The following is a 22,168-nucleotide window of genomic DNA, read 5'->3' as shown; positions in this document are numbered from 1 at the left end:
AAACTCTCAATTAACATTGATGGAGAAACCAAGATATTCCATGACAAAACCAAATTTACACAATATCTTTCTACAAATCCAGCACTACAAAGGATAATAAATGGTAAAGCCCAACATAAGGAGGCAAGCTATACCCTAGAAGAAGCAAGAAACTAATCGTCTTGGCAACAAAACAAAGAGAATGAAAGCACACAAACATAACCTCACATCCAAATATGAATATAAAGGGAAACAATAATCACTATTCCTTAATATCTCTCAATATCAATGGCCTCAACTCCCCAATAAAAAGACATAGATTAACAAACTGGATACGCAACGAGGACCCTGCATTCTGCTGCCTACAGGAAACACACCTCAGAGACAAAGACAGACACTACCTCAGAGTGAAAGGCTGGAAAACAACTTTCCAAGCAAATGGTCAGAAGAAGCAAGCTGGAGTAGCCATTCTAATATCAAATAAAATCAATTTCCAACTAAAAGTCATCAAAAAAGATAAGGAAGGACACTTCATATTCATCAAAGGAAAAATCCACCAAGATGAACTCTCAATCCTAAATATCTATGCCCCAAATACAAGGGCACCTACATACGTAAAAGAAACCTTACTAAAGCTCAAAACACACATTGCACCTCACACAATAATAGTGGGAGATTTCAACACCCCACTCTCATCAGTGGACAGATCATGGAAACAGAAATTAAACAGTGATGTCGACAGACTAAGAGAAGTCATGAGCCAAATGGACTTAACGGATATTTATAGAACATTCTATCCTAAAGCAAAAGGATATACCTTCTTCTCAGCTCCTCATGGTACTTTCTCCAAAATTGACCATATAATCGGTCAAAAAACGGGCCTCAACAGGTACAGAAAGATAGAAATAATCCCATGCGTGCTATCGGACCACCACGGCCTAAAACTGGTCTTCAATAACAATAAGGGAAGAATGCCCACATATACGTGGAAATTGAACAATGCTCTACTCAATGATAACCTGGTCAAGGAAGAAATAAAGAAAGAAATTAAAAACTTTTTAGAATTTAATGAAAATGAAGATACAACATACTCAAACTTATGGGACACAATGAAAGCTGTGCTAAGAGGAAAACTCATAGCGCTGAGTGCCTGCAGAAAGAAACAGGAAAGAGCATATGTCAGCAGCTTGACAGCACACCTAAAAGCTCTAGAACAAAAAGAAGCAAATACACCCAGGAGGAGTAGAAGGCAGGAAATAATCAAACTCAGAGCTGAAATCAACCAAGTAGAAACAAAAAGGACCATAGAAAGAATCAACAGGACCAAAAGTTGGTTCTTTGAGAAAATCAACAAGATAGATAAACCCTTAGCCAGACTAACGAGAGGACACAGAGAGTGCGTCCAAATTAACAAAATCAGAAATGAAAAGGGAGACATAACTACAGATTCAGAGGAAATTCAAAAAATCATCAGATCTTACTATAAAAACCTATATTCAACAAAATTTGAAAATCTTCAGGAAATGGACAATTTCCTAGACAGATACCAGGTATCAAAGTTAAATCAGGAACAGATAAACCAGTTAAACAACCCCATAACTCCTAAGGAAATAGAAGCAGTCATTAAAGGTCTCCCAACCAAAAAGAGCCCAGGTCCAGATGGGTTTAGTGCAGAATTCTATCAAACCTTCATAGAAGACCTCATACCAATATTATCCAAACTATTCCACAAAATTGAAACAGATGGAGCCCTACCGAATTCCTTCTACGAATCTACAATTACTCTTATACCTAAACCACACAAAGACACAACAAAGAAAGAGAACTTCAGACCAATTTCCCTTATGAATATCGACGCAAAAATACTCAACAAAATTCTGGCAAACCGAATTCAAGAGCACACCAAAACAATCATCCACCATGATCAAGTAGGCTTCATCTCAGGCATGCAGGGATGGTTTAATATACGGAAAACCATCAACGTGATCCATTATATAAACAAACTGAAAGAACAGAACCACATGATCATTTCATTAGATGCTGAGAAAGCATTTGACAAAATTCAACACCCCTTCATGATAAAAGTCCTGGAAAGAATAGGAATTCAAGGCCCATACCTAAACATAGTAAAAGCCATATACAGCAAACCAGTTGCTAACATTAAACTAAATGGAGAGAAACTTGAAGCAATCCCACTAAAATCAGGGACTAGACAAGGCTGCCCACTCTCTCCCTACTTATTCAATATAGTTCTTGAAGTTCTAGCCAGAGCAATCAGACAACAAAAGGAGATCAAAGGGATACAGATCGGAAAAGAAGAGGTCAAAATATCACTATTTGCAGATGATATGATAGTATATTTAAGTGATCCCAAAAGTTCCACCAGAGAACTACTAAAGCTGATAAACAACTTCAGCAAAGTGGCTGGGTATAAAATTAACTCAAATAAATCAGTTGCCTTCCTCTATACAAAAGAGAAACAAGCCGAGAAAGAAATTAGGGAAACGACACCCTTCATAATAGACCCAAATAATATAAAGTACCTCGGTGTGACTTTAACCAAGCAAGTAAAAGATCTGTACAATAAGAACTTCAAGACACTGAAGAAAGAAATTGAAGAAGACCTCAGAAGATGGAAAGATCTCCCATGCTCATGGATTGGCAGGATTAATATAGTAAAAATGGCCATTTTACCAAAAGCAATCTACAGATTCAATGCAATCCCCATCAAAATACCAATCCAATTCTTCAAAGAGTTAGACAGAACAATTTGCAAATTCATCTGGAATAACAAAAAACCCAGGATAGCTAAAGCTATCCTCAACAATAAAAGGACTTCAGGGGGAATCACTATCCCTGAACTCAAGCAGTATTACAGAGCAATAGTGATAAAAACTGCATGGTATTGGTACAGAGACAGACAGATAGACCAATGGAATAGAATTGAAGACCCAGAAATGAACCCACACACCTATGGTCACTTGATTTTTGACAAAGGAGCCAAAACCATCCAATGGAAAAAAGATAGCATTTTCAGCAAATGGTGCTGGTTCAACTGGAGGGCAACATGTAGAAGAATGCAGATCGATCCATGCTTATCACCCTGTACAAAGCTTAAGTCGAAGTGGATCAAGGACCTCCACATCAAACCAGACACACTCAAACTAATAGAAGAAAAACTAGGGAAGCATCTGGAACACATGGGCACTGGAAAAAATTTCCTGAACAAAACACCAATGGCTTATGCTCTAAGATCAAGAATTGACAAATGGGATCTCATAAAACTGCAAAGCTTCTGTAAGGCAAAGGACACTGTGGTTAGGACAAAACGGCAACCAACAGATTGGGAAAAGATCTTTACCAACCCTACAACAGATAGAGGCCTTATATCCAAAATATACAAAGAACTCAAGAAGTTAGACCGCAGGGAAACAAATAACCCTATTAAAAAATGGGGTTCAGAGCTAAACAAAGAATTCACAGCTGAGGAATGCCGAATGGCTGAGAAACACCTAAAGAAATGTTCAACATCTTTAGTCATAAGGGAAATGCAAATCAAAACAACCCTGAGATTTCACCTCACACCAGTGCGATTGGCTAAGATCAAAAACTCAGGTGACAGCAGATGCTGGCGAGGTTGTGGAGAAAGAGGAACACTCCTCCATTGTTGGTGGGATTGCAGACTGGTAAAACCATTCTGGAAATCAGTCTGGAGGTTCCTCAGAAAATTGGACATTGAACTGCCTGAGGATCCAGCCATACCTCTCTTGGGCATATACCCAAAAGATGCCTCAACATATAAAAGAGACACGTGCTCCACTATGTTCATCGCAGCCTTATTTATAATAGCCAGAAACTGGAAAGAACCCAGATGCCCTTCAACAGAGGAATGGATACAGAAAATGTGGTACATCTACACAATGGAATACTACTCAGCTATCAAAAACAACGAGTTTATGAAATTCGTAGGCAAATGGTTGGAACTGGAAAATATCATCCTGAGTGAACTAACCCACTCACAGAAAGACATACATGGTATGCACTCATTGATAAGTGGCTATTAGCCCAAATGCTTGAATTACCCTAGATCCCTAGAACAAACGAAACTCAAGACGGATGATCAAAATGTGAATGCTTCACTCCTTCTTTAAATGAGGAAAAAGAATATCCTTGGCAGGGAAGGGAGACGCAAAGATTAAAACAGAGACTGAAGGAACACCCATTCAGAGCCTGCCCCACATTTGGCCCATACATATACAGCCACCCAATTAAACAAGATGGATGAAGCAAAGTGCAGACCGACAGGAGCCGGATGTAGATCGCTCCTGAGAGACACAGCCAGAATACAGCAAACACAGAGGCGAATGCCAGCAGCAAACCACTGAACTGAGAATAGGTCCCCCGTTGAAGGAATCAGAGAAAGAACTGGAAGAGCTTGAAGGGGCTCGAGACCCCTTATGAACAACAATGCCAAGGAACCAGAGCTTCCAGGGACTAAGCCACTACCTAAAGACTATACATGGACTGACCGTGGACTCTGACCTCATAGGTAGCAATGAATATCCTAGTAAGAGCACCAGTGGAAGGGGAAGCCCTGGGTCCTGCTAAGACTGAACCCCCAGTGAACTAGTCTATGGGGGGAGGGCGGCAATGGGGGGAGGGTTGGGAGGGGAACACCCATAAGGAAGGGGAGGGGGGAGGGGGATGTTTGCCCGGAAACCGGGAAAGGGAATAACACTCGAAATGTATATAAGAAATACTCAAGTTAATAAAAAAAAAAAAAAAAGATAAGACAATAAAATGGCATGGTGTCAGTGTGCGTGCATGCACGCCTCTGCTGATACAAAATGTTCAAATTGGTTCTTCTTTTGTCTTTTTTGCTTTTTTTCTTTGTGTGTGTGTGTGTGTGTGTGTGTGTGTGTGTGTGTGTCTAAGCCTTCAAGCCTTGATCCAGTCCAAGGACTAGAGAATGGAACTGTCCCACAGCTCTCTGGGGACTCCATTCCAGAGACTAATAGATTTCACTGTCAGAAAACATTTCCCGGATTCAGTCTTAAAATTTCCGTTACTTAATTTCATCCCAGTACTTAAACATAAAGCCTCTTACTCTACCTTTAAAGTGACTTGACTTCCATGATGTTCACGTCTCTCAAATATTTGTGAAATGCTGTAACTGGACAGAATGTGAAGGGAACAATATGTTTCCCTTTAATCTTTTGCTGCAAGTTAAAATCTGAGGTTTGTCCTACATTTATTTTCTAGTTTGAGCATTAGTAATTTGCTTAATTGAATCACATGTCCGCCACAAACTGGTATTCTCATTGTGATCTTGGCAGTGCTAGTAAAATAACTTAGCTTCCAGCCACGTGGTGCGGACCTCTTAGATGTACACACTAAAATCTCATTGACTGATTTCACTGAGGACCGTGTTACGAGACCATACATAATTTGCTGACACTATCATCTCAAATAAAGTACCTTGGCAGCGTGACTTGCCAAGCACCGTATCCGCTGCCAGCTGAATGACTGTGTTTCTATTTATTTTCTCCAGATGTACTTACTAGCTGCATTTTTCCAGGTTGAATCCCATTTCATTTCCTGCCCATATTTCTAACCACTTTAGGACTCTTTCATGTGCCCTCTCTGGTTTTGTCAACACCATCCAATTTACCGTCGTCTGTAAATTTAATTAGCATGATGTGTATCCTCTCTTATAAATCATTAATGAAGTTTCTCTACAGTTTGGTTTTTTTTATTCCAATCTTGCTTAATGTTTGTAGTCCTCGTGTTTTCTTAAGACTATGGCACGTCTGCCAAATAATGCGTTCCTTTACTTGCAAATTGTAGAATCGTAAAGTTCAGAGTTGCTATTTCTTTCTTGAATATTAGTGTAAAATTTGTAAAGCTGCCTTTATTGTTGTACAGAAAGAGGTTTTAATTACAGTCCTCTGTCCCTCAATAATTGCTCTACCACACCATGATGTAAAACTGTCAAAGAATCATCAGGACAAATTTTACTATGCAGTGAGCCATTTTAATTTTGTATTGCAATTTACAGTGATACCCTTCTCCAATTAAAAAAAAAAAACAAGAAAAACTATTTTCATTTCAACTATTTGAAATCAGTAAGCTGAATCAAGATCAGTGGTTCATATAAACAATATATATATATATATATATATATATATATATAATATTTGGGGGCCAGAGAGATGGCTTAATGGGTAAATGTGCTTACCACCAGGCATGATGATCTGACTTTGCTCCCTAGAATTCATATCGCAAAAGAGAGAATTGATTCCCGCAGCTTGTTTCTGTGTATCTACATGTACATGGCATGTACCCACACACATACATACAAATATAGACGCACTAAATATAAAAGGGAAAGATAACATGCATTTTATAAGAAGAAAAAATTTCCTCTTTCCCACTGGGGCGCCTGTTGGTATGAGTTTTATAAATTATAACTTATCCATGTAATCCTACAGCTAAGCAGCAGTTCTTTAAAAATCGAATATCTTGGATGTTTTTGCTTATTAGTTTCCATTTCATGTGAGTTAATTATTTTTTCCTGTGTGTTTTCTGCCTTTCTGCATGAACATCTTGCCATCTGTTTCTGATGATCTGGAAATTCTTTTCTTCAGAAGCTCCTCACCTAAATCCCCAGTGTTAGCCTTACATACCAGAGTTTCTTCTCTCAAGTCCAGAGCCTCACCATGTGTCTTGTGGAGCAGGAACCTGAGCTGCCTTTTTCCTCGTCTGTAGCTAGATACATATTTTAAGAGCTTATTAATGGTCTAATTATGGAAAATACATCTGATTGCACTAGGTCAATAAAAGGAGCCCTTAACCTAGTTTTTCAGCCAATTCTCATATTTCATTTTATTTGTTAAAAGGTTAAATACATGGGCACCTAAATACAAAATCTACATTTATTTCCTCAAAAATTTAACTAGCCCCTCTATTTTTAGGTTATCATATCTATACCTACTTGCATAGCTCCTTTGCTGTTGTTATTTCAATTTATTTTCTACTTCTCATTTCCACATGCATGCAGCAGCCTAACACATTTCGATTTTTAAGTCAAAGCTTATCTTGGTTTTCACCATCGAATGTGGCTACTATAAAATAAAACATGGACAAAACTGGGACTCGTGTGCATTTTACCAACTATCTTATCACTGCTTTAAAAGTACTTGTGTCCATTATTTAGAGAGAGAGAGAGTCATCTCCACATGGTTTGTAGCAGAAAAAACCAGAAACAACCAGAATGACTAATAATTAGGGACCTAGATAAATAGAGCCTAGCTGAGTGATACATAAAAGTCCAATAAACGTGACTGAAATTGGCAAATGCCAATTTAGTTTCTCAGTGAGAGTCTCTCTGCCTTCTAATACCTGAGATTCAAAAGTCGAGCAACTTGTGGGTGCCCAATGACATTTTAATGGCAAGCAGTTATAAAAGACAAGTCATTCCATATGAAGAGGAGAATTACTGGGGTATCATTCACTCTCAGAGCATCTCATTTGATGAATCTGACTCCGGACTTCGAAATTACATCTTGGCTTAGCTCCTTCCCCTACCCCTTTCTGCTTCCCTGTCTTCTGTGAGCATTTCCTCAATAAATCATTGCACAAAAACAATCCCCATTTTGAACTGATCTGAAGGGGCTGAACTTGAGAGTTGTGACAGTAATAGACAGTAAGGGAGGAAGAGTCTAGAATAGATCACTTGCCAGGTGGCAATGATGGTCCCAAGTCAGTGGTCTCTGGTACAACTGTTATGGATTTCATTTGGGAACTAAAAGGGAACACACATTGAAAAAGACAGAGAGAGAGAGAGAGAGAGAGAGAGAGAGAGAGAGAGAGAGAGAGAGAGAGAGAGAGAAGGAAGGAAGGAAGGAAAGAAAGAAAGAAAGAAAGAAAGAAAGAAAGAAAGAAAGAAAGAAAGACAGACAGGCAGGCAGACAGAAAGACAGAAAGAAAGAAACACTCTTTGGCATGTGCCGTAGCTTCAGACAGGAGACAAATGAAAACCAACAGAAATATTATGGAATAGGATGGTTGCTATGTGAACTAATGAGAACATGGAGAGAGGAATGATGGGATTAGGATAACTAATTACCAATTCAAAACAATGTATGAGGTGATGAAGAGATGACTTAGCAGTTAAGAGCACTCAAAGCTCTAGCAGAGGATCCAAGTTTGGTTCCCAGCACCCGTAAGGCAGCTCAAACCATCTGTAACTCCAGTTTCAGGAAATAAACCCAGATTCTGACCTCTGAGAACTCTTGTACACATGTGGTACACTTACTCAGGTACTTGGATATATGCATTTGTTCTTGTTTTCTTTTTATGTTTTTCAAGACAGGGTTTCTCTGTAAAATAGCCCCGGCTGTCCTGGACTTACTTTGTAGACCAGGCTGTCCTCAAACTCACCGAGATCCACCTGCCTCTACCTCCTGAGAGCTGGAGTTAAAGGTGCATGCCACTATACCCAGATAAATAGATTTTTAAATGTAAAACTCAAGGAAACTTATCTTTGAATCATTTTCATAGCCAAATAAATAAAAATATTTCATATAAAATGTCTTAGTTGTCACATGTAAGTGCTTCATATAACAGAAGGCAAAGGAACCTAGGCATAGCTCCCCTGCTTCTATTAAAGAAATAAAACCAGGTATGTTAGCAGTTAGAAGACCTCTCACATTGGTTCCCTGACCTATGGAACAGAAGTTATCATATACAACCAAGATTCATAAATAATCTGTACTTTATCCACTGGCAAGTGAGGAGTTAAAGTGTTGTAAAGCTACAGGGCATACACAAAGCTCAGAGTGATCTTTTAAGAAGTTAAAGAATGGAGTACAGAAGGTTAATTTTATTTGTCAGCTTTTCTTAACCATAATGCTTTTGGTCAGTGTTAGATAGTTCTGATAGTGGTTTTAGATGAGATTTCAATTGAAATTTGTGGACTCTTACTAACCCTTATTTCCCCTCTGTGCCAGGTCTGGCATGGCCACAGAAGAGATGGTGTGATACTGTTCCCAGTCCTGCAGCAGAGCCAGTATGACATGGGACTTCTCGAATGCTGAAAGTTACTGTAGGCCTAAGGTTTGTTTGTGTAATAATGTAAATAGAAAAATATATTTTATTTCATGTTCCTCTTTCAAGGAATGGTCTCCCTGCTAAGGTTAATGACTCCATGATAATCAGAAACAGCACAATTCTGGGAAGTGAGACTATATCTCCATGACACTGAGACCTTCAGGACAACCCTTAAGGCTGTTGGAAAGAACTCTGAAAACATGAGTTCAAGAACACATAAATCAATGTGAGACCAATTCTTTACAAGATTTCTCAACTGTGCAAAATATAAGGGTGCAATATGAACTATGTGGGGGGCTTCATGAACCTGAATGAACAGAAGTAGCTATACTAATGTGCCAGCTTTGTCAGAAAGATATTAAGGAAGGAAATAAAGAGATTTAGGAAGTGGCAATCATTCTCAAGGCAATATCCCAACTTTGTGTTTGCAATTGAACAAGTAATAGTTTGGACTTTTAATCTGGAATGAACTACAATCCAGAAGTGGAGGGCACATTTGTTATCCAGATCTTGAGGCTAGAAGATACAGTGTTTTGATCCAGATCTTGAGGAATAGTGGCCATGAAAAGCTTAGGCCCAAGCATGGTGGCACATACCTTTAATCCCAGGAAAGCAGATTTATGAGTTCAAGACCAGCCTGGGACAGAGTAGGCTCTAGGTGAAGAGGGGCTTAGGGCTTAAATTGTACATGCCTTTAACCCAGCATTCAGAAGACAGAGCCATGCAGATCTCTAAATTCAAGGTCAGTCTACAGACTAAGTTCCAGGATAGCCAAGCTTAGGCAGCAAAAGAGTTGGAAAACAGAAAGCTGTTGATAATGAAAGAGAACAATGGGGCCATGTTCCAGCTCTAGCAAGCAGCAGCACTCTTCTATCGTGTGACTCTGTCTTTAGAGTCAAGAGGTTCTGAAAACAGAAATGCTGCTTTCTGGGATAATCAAAAGGGAACTTGGGGTAAATGACTGAACTTATTTGCAATTTCTAAGGAAGTAGCTTATGAAAATTATAAGACTTGGCTTTGGTCTGCAAGAGAGTTATCTCAAGCAGAAAGTTATCTGGAGAGAGAGAGAGAGAGAGAGAGAGAGAGAGAGAGAGAGAGAGGTATCTCAGGCAGAACACAGAACTGTCTATCAGCTTGCATCCATCACTGACTCTGAGTCATTTGTTTGATACTTCCAAACACCCCTTCCTCAAGACCCCTGACCAAGCTAAGGCTGGTCCTTGGAACCTCGGTAATGTAGACAGGCTTCATATAATAGAAGAGCTGTCTCCTCAATTTTCCCCAAGCAAGAAAGAATCCATCAGATTGTTGTTGGTTCCATCAGCCACATTCACTCTCATGTACTCTTCTGATTCTACAGTAGATTGTTTCTGGCCTCAAACTTCAATACTTTGCTTTGTCTCTAGCCTGCTAGGCATCCCCATCAGACTTCTCACAGGTCAAACCTCCACAGAAGCATTAGACAGTTCCTTAAAATAAGTCTCTTTCCATCTATAAAAACGGCTTATTGGTTCTGCTTCTTTGGAATACTAATGAATACAAGATGGTAGACATATCACATCATTTGTCAGATTCTCACACAAATGGAGTAGTTATGGCAGAAGCTAGAAAATTGCAGTAATGTAACCAAAGCTGTAGCCCCAAAGAGCATCGTAACAGATGAGTGCGTTTATTAATAAATTTAACATGCCTTCTGATACATGATATGTATACTGACCTGAAAATTGCTTTCTTATTTAAGTTTCATTAATGTATACCTGCTTTTGTACATTTTAAATAAAGAGTCTCACGAGTTCCAAGACTGGCCTAGAACTCCTTTTGTAGTTAAGGATGGCTTTGAGCTTCTGATCCTTCCCACTTCTAGGATTACACCATGGCTATCTTAGGCAGTACTGGAGAATAAAACTAGGGCTTTGTGCATGCTAAGTTACACTTCTAGCCCTAGATAGTGCATTCATTTTAGTAGGTAGTGACCCAAGAGAACCAGTAGAAGGCTGATGGTGAGGTGGGACAGAAAACCAGTACACAGCAGGAACTGTAAAAGGATTCTCTGCTTAGAGTCTGCATGAAGAGAACTTCAGGGACGGATATTACAATAGCACCTGACGAAACAGATGCAAGCTTCTGCAACTCTTCGTTGATGAAATTCAAAGCACATTAAAGTAATTTAACATGTTTCTTTTATAAACGGAAGCCTCTTAATAACAGAAAAATTGTAGAAATGACATCTTGTTTAAATAGGAGGTACAATGTTAGTGTTGTCAATTATTAAATTTAATTTTAAGGTACACCAGTTAAGGTTGATCTGTGGTGAGATTTACATATTTACTCTTTGAAATTTTCTTTTAAATAGGAACTACCAAATACTGATGATGTTAGTCGGGAGCATATGGTATTAATTGATATTCAACAATTGGAAGGCATTTATAGAATTATAGCAAATTATTTTTATGATAATTGCAGTTTAGCACTTCATTACATTGCCCATTAATCAGTTCCAAATGAAAGTTAGGTAGAAGCTCTTCAATTATACAGTTAATGGCTTTTAAAATATGGAATATTTCTTTGTACTTGAATCAAGGTCTAAAAACTTCCCTAGAACCAGTACAGCGGTGTAGCAGCGGCTAGTCCAGTTCTTGTTAAGTATGTATAAAAAGTTGTATTGTTCAAGTACTGCCATACTGGAATGACTTAGCATATCATGCATAAGTGTGGTTTAATATTGAACTAATTAAATAGTGTGTTCTTCATTAAACACTTTTTTTTTATTAACTTGAGTATTTCTTATATACATTTCAAGTGTTATTCCCTTTCCCGGTTTCCGGGCAAACATCCCCCTCCCCCCTCCCCTTCCTTATGGGTGTTCCCCTCCCAACCCTCCCCCCATTGCCACCCTCCCCCCATAGTCTAGTTCACTGGGGGTTCAGTCTTAGCAGGACCCAGGGCTTCCCCTTCCACTGGTGCTCTTACTAGGATATTCATTGCTACCTATGGGGTCAGAGTCCAGGGTCAGTCCATGTATAGTCTTTAGGTAGTGGCTTAGTCCCTGGAAGCTCTGGTTGCTTGACATTGTTGTACTTTTGGGGTCTCGAGCCCCTTCAAGCTCTTCCAGTTCTTTCTCTGATTCCTTCAACGGGGGTCCTATTCTCAGTTCAGTGGTTTGCTGCTGGCATTCGCCTCTGTATTTTCTGTATTCTGGCTGTGTCTCTCAGGAGCGATCTACATCCGGCTCCTGTCGGTCTGCACTTCTTTGCTTCATCCATCTTATCTAATTGGGTGGCTCTATATGTATGGGCCACATGTGGGGCAGGCTCTGAATGGGTGTTCCTTCAGTCAAATAAATCAGTTGCCTTCCTCTATACAAAAGAGAAACAAGCCGAGAAAGAAATTAGGGAAACGACACCCTTCATAATAGACCCAAATAATATAAAGTACCTCGGTGTGACTTTAACCAAGCAAGTAAAAGATCTGTACAATAAGAACTTCAAGACACTGAGGAAAGAAATTGAAGAAGACCTTAGAAGATGGAAAGATCTCCCATGCTCATGGATTGGCAGGATTAATATAGTAAAAATGGCCATTTTACTAAACACTTTTTTTAATCAAACCCATAACTTCTTAAAAATTTTATTATTTGTTTTATGTATCAAATATCCTAACAATAGTGTTTTTATGTTTCAAATAATACAACAAAGATATTTCATTCAACTTTTCTATACATATCCTTTAGTACCCTAAAATTTTCATTGACACATATTGAATAATATTATACCTCAGTATCCTACTTCCTTTTTTATTGGATATTTTTTTATTTACATTTCAAATGGTATCCCCTTTTCTGGTTTCCTATCCATAAACCCCTATCCCATCCCCGCCCCCTTCTTCTATGAGGGTGTTCCTCCTCCCCAACCACCTACCCCTTCCCACCTCCCTGCCCTGACATTCCCCTACACTGAGGGGAGGTGTCCAGCCTTGGCAGGATCAAGGGCTTCTCCTCCCATTGGTGCCCAACAAGGTCATCCTCTGCTACATATGCAGCTGGAGCCATGGGTCTGTCCATGCATTAAACATATTTTCAAAGCCATTCTCTTAATCAAGGTGGTTGAGTGAGCTCTTCTCATTGGAAAAGTTTATACTTTAATACTATGCTCAAAAGTTCACAAGCACAATTTTACAACTGCAAATTCACCAAACTGTTGTGTGTAAAAAGAAATTTGGGATACTTAGGTTCAGTCTCTGTCTCTCTGTGTCTGTCTGTCCCTCCCCCTTACACACACACACACACACACACACACACACACACACACACACACACACACAGGCTGATGATATTTAAGTCCCTAAGAATGATTGAGTTAATAGTTTACGGTCCTGGATTCAAACACATAATAGACCCAAATATTTTCCACCAAGCATCTGCTAATAAGTCTCCCAGGAAGTCTTCACCGCTGACTCTCACAGGTTTGTCCAGAAAAGGCTTTCTCTGCTCCACACATTTCACTAGTCATCAACCCACATCTTAATGGGTCCCAGTTCATGTTATACTAATGTTTTCTTCTGTTTCTTAAACGAGCCTATGGATATTTTAGAGAAACTACTCAAGACATAAGGAAATAATTTTTCCTTCTTTTCTAGTTAACCTTATTTTAAAATTTGCTATATTGTTCTCGATTTCTTTAATGTTCCTAATTGACAAGCTAATAATCTTTAAGTTGTTAATTTTCTTAGTATACATTCTTTCATCTACTGCAACAAAATTGCTACCAATAAATTAATTTCCTTGATTATTTAAGAGCGGTTTCTCAAACTTACTTTAGGGCAGTTTTGTTTTCATTTGATTTTTGTTAAGGAATTCAAGCTAATGAGATAATTGTAAAATTTCTATCTTTTCGGACCATTGCTTTCCTGTGATGTAGGAACACTGCAATGAGGACTTGGTGTCACACAGTTTATCATAGCTATTATGACCCTGAGTGACCAACACAATGTGTTTCAATACAATCCCACAAGAAGACCTACAGCCCATTGTGAAACATGCTGTGACTGCAATGGCTACAGCTACAGCGGGTATCACACAGTTTATCATAGCTATTATGACCCTGAGTGACCAACACAATGTGTTTCAATACAATCCCACAAGAAGACCTACAGTCCATTGTGAAACATGCTGTGACTGCAATGGCTACAGCTACAGCGATGGTAGTCACAGCCGTGCTCATCATACTGTGTCAATTATGGTCTATGTCACAAGACAGTCACAGAGAGCTGAACTGACTGTACATTGCACATAACGTCACACGGGCCCATTCTGTTGATGGATTGATTATATTCACCAAATCTAATTAAATAAAATGAGAAGTCTTCATAAGAGAAATTGCTCTAAGACATAAGATAAAATGCCCATAAACACAAAGTCCTGACATCATGATGAAGATTTCAGGGTCACACAGGATATGCTAGGGTATCTGCTCCAAATAGAAAGACAATATATTATATATATTATACCTCAAAACTAATTTTGAACATTCTAAGGTTTTGTACACCTCTTCCAATCAGATGCACACTTGGGAAATAGCTCTGACCTATCTGATGAGGAAGACTATCTCTGTTGAGCAGGGTACAAAGCATAAATTCTATACTAGGTCTAGGTGACCTGATGACAGCTATATTAGGTAATACAACTGGCCCATTAGCCCAAGGTTATAAAAACTAATCAGTTATAATAAATTTATATATGGGCATCTCATAAACAGTAACTTAAAAGTCTTTGACAAGATATTAGCATGTCATATTCAATTCTGTATGTATATGTACATATGTGTATTTATACACATGTAGAAGCATATACGACAAGGTAGCAGTTATTGGAAGACTGCAAAGCTGGTTTGATATTTGAAAATCCATGTAATGTTATCTACCAAATTAATACTCTAAAGAAGAAAATCTACATGATCATACTAATGACAACAGAAAAAAAAATCAAAATAAGACATTTTCATGATGAAAAGCCCAGAAAACTGAAAATGAAGGAGACGCACTCTTGTAGTTTAAATATAAAATGTCTTCCACAGGTTTATGCTTCAGTTACTTGGTCCCTGGCTGGGGCCCATAGCTTTAGGAGGTGGTAGAAACTTTAGAAGACAGGCCGACCTACCTTGCTGCACTGTGAGGAATTAGCTCGCGGCGTTTGAGGCGACCGGAGTCCAGCCATGCCTGCGGAGCGGCCCGCGAGCAGCAGCGGGCCCTTGGCTCCAGAAAGATAGCATTTTCAGCAAATGGTGCTGGTTCAACTGGAGGGCAACATGTAGAAGAATGCAGATCGATCCATCCTTATCACCCTGTACAAAGCTTAAGTCCAAGTGGATCAAGGACCTCCACATCAAACCAGACACACTCAAACTAATAGAAGAAAAACTAGGGAAGCATCTGGAACACATGGGCACTGGAAAAAATTTCCTGAACAAAACACCAATGGCTTATGCTCTGAGATCAAGAATCAACAAATGGGATCTCATAAAACTGCAAAGCTTCTGTAAGGCAAAAGACACTGTGGTTAGGACAAAACGGCAACCAACAGATTGGGAAAAGATCTTTACCAATCCTACAACAGATAGAGGCCTTATATCCAAAATATACAAAGAACTCAAGAAGTTAGACCGCAGGGAAACAAATAACCCTATTAAAAATGGGGTTCAGAGCTAAACAAAGAATTCACAGCTGAGGAATGCCGAATGGCTGAGAAACACCTAAAGAAATGTTCAACATCTTTAGTCATAAGGGAAATGCAAATCAAAACAACCCTGAGATTTCACCTCACACCAGTGAGAATGGCTAAGATCAAAAACTCAGGTGACAGCAGATGCTGGCGAGGATGTGGAGAAAGAGGAACACTCCTCCATTGTTGGTGGGATTGCAGACTGGTACAACCATTCTGGAAATCAGTCTGGAGGTTCCTCAGAAAATTGGACATTGAACTGCCTGAGGATCCAGCTATACCTCTCTTGGGCATATACCCAAAAGATTCCTCAACATACAAAAGAGACACGTGCTCCACTATGTTCATCGCAGCCTTATTTATAATAGCCAGAAACTGGAAAGAACCCAGATGCCCTTCAACAGAGGAATGGATACAGAAAATGTGGTACATCTACACAATGGAATATTACTCAGCTATCAAAAACAACGAGTTTATGAAATTCATAGGCAAATGGTTGGAACTGGAAAATATCATCCTGAGTGAGCTAACCCAATCACAGAAAGATATACATGGTATGCACTCATTGACAAGTGGCTATTAGCCCAAATGCTTGAATTACCCTAGATCCCTAGAACAAACGAAACTCAAGACGGATGATCAAAATGTGAATGCTTCACTCCTTCTTTAAATGAGGAAAAAGAATACCCTTGGCAGGGAAGGGAGAGGCAAAGATTAAAACAGAGACTGAAGGAACACCCATTCAGAGCCTGCCCCACATGTGGCCCATACATATAGAGCCACCCAATTAGACAAGATGGATGAAGCAAAGAAGTACAGACCGACAGGAGCCGGATGTAGATCGCTCCTGAGAGACACAGCCAGAATACAGCAAATACAGAGGCGAATGCCAGCAGCAAACCACTGAACTGAGAATAGGTCCCCCGTTGAAGGAATCAGAGAAAGAACTGGAAGAGCTTGAAGGGGCTCGAGACCCCAAAAGTACAACAATGTCAAGCAACCAGAGCTTCCAGGGACTAAGCCACTACCTAAAGACTATACATGGACTGACCCTGGACTCTGACCCCATAGGTAGCAATGAATATCCTAGTAAGAGCACCAGTGGAAGGGGAAGCCCTGGGTCCTGCTAAGACTGAACCCCCAGTGAACTAGACTATGGGGGGAGGGCGGCAATGGGGGGAGGGTTGGGAGGGGAACACCCATAAGGAAGGGGAGGGGGGAGGGGGATGTTTGCCCGGAAACCGGGAAAGGGAATAACACTTGAAATGTATATAAGAAATACTCAAGTTAATAAAAAAAGAAAAAGAAACTTTAGAAGACAGACGTGAATAAAAGTAGTGCCGTGGTACATGCCTTTGAACAGTATCTCTTATGTAAGCCTGTTGTCTCCCCACCACCACCACCCCTGTCTCTCATTGCTTCTTGTCAACTCTGAGGAAAGGACGAATCTCTGCCATGTGCTGATGCTGCCATCAATAATTAATCCCTCAAATCGAAAGCCTGGGATCGATTCAGTCAAAGACTGTGGACTGAAACCTCTGAAATTTCCATTTGAAATAAACAGTTTCCCCAAGTCTTGGTGTTGAAAGACCCAACACAGACTAGTATCAGAGGAGTGGGATCACTGAGCTGTTATAGCTAGGCTGTGGGAAAGTTTAGGCACAGTGTGGAGAAGTGGGCGAGAGAAAGACTCAACTACTGTAAGCAAAACTTAATGGGTTAGAAGACCAGAGAGTGGACAGCAGCCTGTGCTGATGAGGTTTCAGGAGGGAACAAAGACTCATGGGAGTTAGAGTAGATCTCATTGTTGTAAGATCTAAAACCAGTAATGAGTTGTTCCCACTTCCACTGTGCCTGAGTCTACGGGACTTTAAACATGATGGGTTAGTTAATCCAGAAGAGGAATTCTTTAAGGCACTCCAGTATTCGGACCATGCACAGTTATGAAGGGCTGCTATTAGTCAGATTTATGGTGTATACAGAAGAAAAATAATGCAAAGTAGGAAGCCCTGACAAACCTTCAGGTGATCTCAGAAGTCTGTAAGGCTGGAGCTAAGGGAGGCATGGTCTCTGGAAAGGTTAGCACCATTAACATCAGCCAAGCACTATGCATTGAAGCAATAGGAAGGATGCTGTGTGCGTCTTTCTTGAACTGTCCAGATATCTCCCAGGGCAGACTCAAGGATATGAAAGAGCAGATAAATTTAGCAGACATTCTCCTGAGAAAAGAGAGCCTCTAGAGCACCCTTTCTACACAGACTAACTAGGATTTCTTTCACTGTACTCAACTGCCCAGCATTCAGTGTCCTTGGCCCATGGTCTGTCAATTGCTCTAGCTGATGGCAGAGTTTTTCTGTCTGTATGATGCTGGTCTTGTGGACACAAAATGTAAGCACTTTTCACCAAGATTTTAAAAGAAATCCTGAAAGGAGAGGCAGTAGGTAGACTTGGAGCCCCTGCTGGGCGGGGTGCTGAGGGCAGTGTGTAAAGCTGAGGACATGGCAGGAGCTGAAATGGAGATGCTTGGACAGAGAAGACACCAAGAATGAGAAATTACAATGAGTGAAGCCATTGCCCAAAAGAGCCCATGCAGGCTTCAAATGGCAAGGCCGGACAGTTGGGGTTGCACACAAACATGCAAATCATGGAGCTAAGCATTCAGAGATCACCCCTCTGCCTCAGTCTTGCTTTCATTAGATTCCTTTTTGCTACTCTTCTGCTTTTCTCATTTCCAATTGGAATATTTATTTCATGGTCATTTTATCTCAGAAGTATATAACTATCTTTTCATTTCACAGGGTCTCCCAGCTAAGCATTTGCATCGAGTCTCACAAAAGACCTTGGACTTGGACTTCTGAACAACATTGAAACTGTCAATATTTGGAGGACTCTAGGAGACAGTCTATGTACAGTTTGCATTGTGAGATGGCCGTAAACTTTTCTGGGCTAAGAGCAGAATGCTATCGTTTGAAAATGAAAATGAAATGTCCCTTCAAGCTCAGGTTTTAAACCATTGGTACACAGTTTAGGAGGTGCTAGAACTTAGCTAGAGAATGTAGCTCACTGGATATGGACATTTGACGACCATAACCAGGGTCTCTCCACCTACTGTTTGCCATCCACCATGAGGTAAGTAGCTTCTGTCACATATTCCCACTGCATGATATTTTGCTTCATCCAGGTTTATCTAGAACTAATAAAGTCAGACCATGCACACAGCCAAAATAAATAATTCCTCCTGCTGAGTTGTGTCGGGTGTTTTGTACCAATGATGAAATGTCTAATGAACATCCTTACTTATCAAACAAAAAACTTGGAGATGGTTTATAGCCAACAATTACCTAATGGTCAAAGACTGATTCCTTTACCCCCATAAAGAGTAACCATAAAAAGATCTATGAAATAAGGCTAGAGAGGTAACTCATGTGGTAGAGGGCTGGCTCTGTGTGTGTGTGTGTGTGTGTGTGTGTGTGTGTGTGTGTGTGTGTGTGTTTGTGTGATCAGACATGGTGGTACACACCTGTAATCCCCATGGAGATAGGTGGATCAAAAGTTCAAGGTCATCTTCAACTATACAACGAATTTAAGGTCAGACTGCAACCTGAGTCCAGGTCATAAAAAAGAGAAAAAGTCAAAAGCAGCATTACTACCAAACTAACAAAAATATAAATGATATGTAAATTATTACCCCCTTTGCCTTTGTTACATCTGAAGATACAAGAAAGGAAACTAACTTGAAATTTAAGGACAGGCTAATGTCTTTAAGAAGACAAGGGTGTGAGCACTGACTTACCTGGATTCAACACTAACAGAACATAAAGAAATGAGCAAGAAGATTCTGGTTAAAGTTGTTGCAAACAAACAACCCAGGCCAAATGAAAGTTCTGAAAATATCCACCCCGACAGACAAGGACTGAAGAAAATGTGTACAGGTGAATATTTATTGAGTAAATAAAGAGAAAGCTTCCTGCTGTGACCCAGGCCTAGAAGAGGCAAGTGGTCATGCTGCAGAAATACCCAGAAGCACAGAACCGAAGCTATCAGCCACCCAGAGAAGGCCTCAAACTGTCCTCTGATGTCAGGGGCATCCCAATGCCCCCACATCTTAGGACAGAAGGACACGCCTAAGGAATGGAGCCAGGGCCCTGAACTCTTCTTTCTACACTTTGCCAGACTAGCAAGCAGCAAATGAATCAGCCATTGGAATGAGGTGGAGAGAAATTCTTTGTTATCTCTATAGTGTAGACACGCAGGAAAGGCTCTGGGCGTGAGTAGAATATTAGCATTGACAAACAAGCAGATGAATGGACTAAGCATTCAGGCAAACCAGCACTAACCTTCAACACAAGACAATGCTAGAAAAACCCAAGGGAGCCAAATTTTAAAAAATCTAACCTTAGTTCTTTCTGACTGGACTGACTATTCTAAAAGCCTAACAGAATAGACTCGCCCATTTCTACACATTAATATCAATCATTGTAGCGTTTATAATCCTACACATGCCCATCTGTGAACCAAAAATGACCAAACACACACATACGAGAGAGAGAGAGAGAGAGAGAGAGAGAAGGGAGCCAGCAATCAAAAATGTTAATGAGACTCATATAATCAACAAAGGGTTAACACGGACAGTGTAGGAGGGAAAGGTTGAGAAAGAAGTTTCACACATTCTAGGACACAGTTCTCAAACTTTGGTGGGCATCAGAATAACATGGTAGACTTATTGAAATGCCCATGGTCAGAGTCCACATCAAGACATTAAGATTCAGTAAGCATGGCCTACAGCTTCCAACGTCTAACAATATCCCCGGTGATAGTAACTGTAGTCTAGGTCAACAGTTTAAATGCTTTGCTGTAAGTAACAGGAGAAGGAATCAATGGGACCATAAAACTGGTGCTAAAAAACGGAACCAGAACCAATTTATCTCTTGGATGTAAAAGTAACTTTTATTCACCTGTAGGAATTGTCACCTTGGAGGCTTATTGCCTCTGTCTGCTAACCTAGGCCTAATCCTAGAAGCTTCTAGCCTCCTTAAAATCTAATCTGGGCCTAGAATGTTTCCACCTTTGCAACTTACTACTGAAAAACCTCACCCTTTCTTGTTCTGAACGCTGTTGGCTGGTTCAACTCAACTATTCTGGATCAAACTCCTCCCCAAGCTGACTCAATCTGACTTCTCTTTCAGCCTCTGACTTTCCTCTGCTTGGTCCCAAACTAACATTGACAATCTGTCCTGTTTTTTTCTAGCTCCTTTTCATTCTCCCGCTCATTCTGTCTTCACCTGTGTCTTCTTCAACCTGTCTCTGTACAACTGTCCCAGTAAAACTGTCTCCTTTCTCTAGGAGCTCCTCCCTTAAGTAGCCACTCTGTCCTCATGAGAGTTGGGCATGTCCTAGTCTGTTAAGTCTTTCTCTGATTCCTCACTTTGCCTCTCAATTTGACATCACTTTTAAACATGGGTACTTCCTTCTACAAACTAATTTTACCTTCATTGTTTGGATTAAAGGAGTGCTAAAGCTGAGCCACGCCCAATTAGAAATTTTATTTTTCAGTACAATCTCAGGCTTCACAGTGTGATCAAATATTGTGGAATACTTGAAGATTAGTCAAATGGCATTAATTTGACAGAGAAGACAAGGTATTCGCGGACCACAAACTGGAACCATTTCCCATCTTCTGAGAGCATAAATGGCAAAAACAATTGGAGTCTCAATTCAATAAATGCAGTAGGAAGTAAAACGAACGAGCTGAAGAATCAGAGGTTATGGGAAGAAACAAGAAAATAATATAGTTTAGGGGAAGCCATCCTGGGTAGCAAGGCAGTGTCAAGAGACTATGACTATGTTAACATGTAGGGCCTCTACACCAAAGCCTGGGACAACAGCAAAAGACTAACCACAATGCTGAGGGTAGCGGTTGCTCTTGGAATGCTAACTCACGGAAGTGAGAACAAGAGGATCAGAGCTCAAGATGATCTTCAGTTTACATACAGAATTCAAGGCAGGTCTGTGCTACAGGAGACTGTCTCAAAATAAACAAGCAGACAGACTATCCCCTATGCACTTCTATTTAACATAAAGGAGCAACTTTGAGATTGGTAAAAGATAAAAAATAACTGTCTTACCATTGAAAGAAATATCATAGGAGATTCCTTCCAGCAGAGAACAGAGAAGTGCTGAACTTAGGAACCCAGACAACACTGAGGATCTCGTGCCTCCAACATCAGAAATAGACAAGGAGGACACAAAGCAGTGTTCCACACAAGAAGGGCTAGCAGTAATTATATGCAGATTCTCCGAATCCAAACCAGCCGATGCAATGTGTCTCCCACAGGACACATATTCTACAGGTTTACAGGACAC

General features: G+C 40.1%; 1 long non-coding RNA gene across 1 annotated transcript in view; it reads left to right on the top strand.

Moving 5' to 3' along the window:
- LOC120098483 (uncharacterized) overlaps positions 1–19,050 on the top strand; it is a 130,800-nt gene extending 111,750 nt beyond the window's left edge. The window contains exons 2-3 of the long non-coding RNA XR_005496694.2: positions 8,991–9,096; positions 18,604–19,050. This is a non-coding gene — a long non-coding RNA (uncharacterized LOC120098483). The remainder of the gene's footprint in view (positions 1–8,990; positions 9,097–18,603) is intronic.
- Positions 19,051–22,168: the final 3,118 nt, after the last annotated feature.

The sequence above is a fragment of the Rattus norvegicus genome, chromosome 19, assembly GCF_036323735.1.
Source record: "Rattus norvegicus strain BN/NHsdMcwi chromosome 19, GRCr8, whole genome shotgun sequence".
Lineage (NCBI taxonomy): Eukaryota > Metazoa > Chordata > Mammalia > Rodentia > Muridae > Rattus > Rattus norvegicus.
The sequence above is the reverse complement of the archived record's forward strand: the minus strand, read 5'-3'. Positions and strand labels throughout refer to the sequence as shown.